We start from the raw sequence: 2,502 nt of genomic DNA, 5'->3' as shown, positions 1-2,502 counted from the left end.
TATTACAACCTTCATTCCAAAAACTGATGAGTGCCCTATTGAGGAGGCAACTCGTTTGTTCATTTGACATGTGGTGAAATATTAGGGAGTACCACAATATATTGTTAGTAATCAAGATGGATGGTTTACGGGCCAGTTCTGGACAGAGTTGTTCAAGTTGATAGGTCAAACTTGAACTTTTCTACTAGCATGCATCCATAATTTGATGAGAAAACTGAAAGAGTAAATGATTTATTGGAGACTTATCTTTGGCACTATATAAATGCCACACAGATGGACTAGCCAAAATTGTTGGATGTGACCCAATTTTCTTATAACTTGCAGCGAAGTGGGGCCACGAATCAGAGTCCATTTGAGATATTGACGGGGCAACAACCACTTACACGCAATGTTGTTGCTCCCTGTTATACAAGACTAAATCCAACAACTTATTTATAACGACCTAATTTTCAGTGGTGTTAGAAACGGTGATTTGAGATCACTAAATCCGATAAGTAAGATTGAACAATATAGTAATTTAATATTTATGAGTCAAGTAAGAATTTAGAAGAAATTGTAAATTGGTGAATTTGGTGAACTAAAAGAATTTATTAGGTTAAACGGGTAAAAAATGAGGTATCGAGACCTCAAACTTGAAAACCAAGCCATAAATATTTTAGAAATATTCATGGAGTATCATTTAGTTAGTAATAAATTTTGGTTGGGAAATTTTACCGTTTGGGTAGTCAATTAAATAAAAAGGACTAAATTGTAACAAATGAAAATTTTGATATAAGGATTAAATAGCTCAATTGCTAAAAGAAAGAGGATTTAAAGGGAAATTAAGCCTAAAAGTGAATAGGTTGGACGGCACAAGAAAATCAGTAGAAAAATAAGGGAAATAAGGGCAAAATTGGAGATTTTACAGTTTTAACATATAAAATAAGGACAAAATTGAAAAATCTAGAGGTCTCTTCATATTTTCTCAGCCAAAATGCCATATGAGGTATAGAAAAAGCTGTTTTTTCATATTTTTATATCCTGTGAGTTTAATTCTTGCTTCGTCTTGATAATATTTATATTTTTATGACTTTTACAATTAGGTCCACTTATAGAATTCATTAGTTTTTGATTTGGTGGGTGAAATTGGAAGTTACCCTGACTAATTAAGGGAATTTTATGATGAATTATTATGAAATTTAAGTTCTAATTTCATATTAAGGTGGTTTTATTAAGTGATTTTGATAGAAAATGGTATTTAGGACCTAATTGTGAAAAAGTTGTGAAGTAGAGGTTGTTATTGAAATTCAGAATATCAAAGGTTGTGAAATATTTTATAATGATAAAATAAAGTGTTAATTAAGAAAAATTAGTTCAATTGATGGGTGCATTAAGTAGGGACTAAATTGTAAAAATTGTAAATTTTGGGGTAAAAGTGTAATTTCAAAAGTTGCAGAGCATAAATTATGAAGTGAAATAGAAATGAAATAAATGATAATGAGTGAAAATATTTTACATTATAGATCAAGAATCCAAAAAAGAACGAGGAAAAGAAAAGTTACGGAATAGTCCCTAAATTTCAATATCTTCTACAAATCAACCAGGTAAGTTCATATGGTTGAATTTACATGTTTATTTGTGAATGATTGAATGATATAATGTGTTATTAAATATGAATTTGCTATGGGATTGTGAAAATTTTTATAAAATGAAAGAATAAATGTGGAAATTCAAATTAGGAAAAAAACGCAAGATTGAGTATATTCGTATCGTGACATGTGATGAATTGACGAGTAAGACCATGGTTGATCCATGGAAAAGTGTGAAACGTAGGTATGGTATTAACCATACTGAGTTGTGAAACGTAGGTGTGATATCATCCATACTAAGTTGTGAAATGTAGGTATGGTATTTCAAGGAGGAAAACCGTACTGAGTTGTGAATCGTGGCATTGAGCAACGACGTACTCAATTTCATAAGACGTTTCCTAATTTGATAATAAGTAATATATGAGGTGCAAACTAAAATGAAAAGGGATCGAGTAGTTGCTAATGTTGAGCTCAACTATGTGAAGTATTATAATAGTGGTTCTGAATGGCAAGGAACTTTAGTAAATGTTTTGTTATTTTTTGGAAATATTATGTTTGGTAAGCATTACTTTTAAACCTATGAACTTACTAAACTTCAATAAGCTTACTTGTGTATGTTCGATATTTTTATGTAGATTGAATTAAAGGGAAGTTGGTAGATCGGATCATCACAACAAAGCTCACTGTCCAAATCAATTCCAGTAGCTTATGTTTTATGCTTAAAGATTTATATGGCATGTATAGAGTTTAAATGAAATGAGGTAAAGATGTTATATACTAGTTAACAATATTTTGTACTAAAACAGTTTTTGGTTAGTAGCAATAGTTCGATTTTGAAAATTCACCATAAATTATGAAAATCGAATTAGAGGTTGAATAAGATATGAAATTAAATCGTATTGAATCTAGTTTCACATAGAATAAACGGTGTAAG

The sequence above is a fragment of the Gossypium arboreum genome, chromosome 4, assembly GCF_025698485.1.
Source record: "Gossypium arboreum isolate Shixiya-1 chromosome 4, ASM2569848v2, whole genome shotgun sequence".
In the NCBI taxonomy this organism is placed as follows: Eukaryota; Viridiplantae; Streptophyta; class Magnoliopsida; order Malvales; family Malvaceae; genus Gossypium; species Gossypium arboreum.
This window is presented reverse-complemented; position numbering follows the sequence as displayed.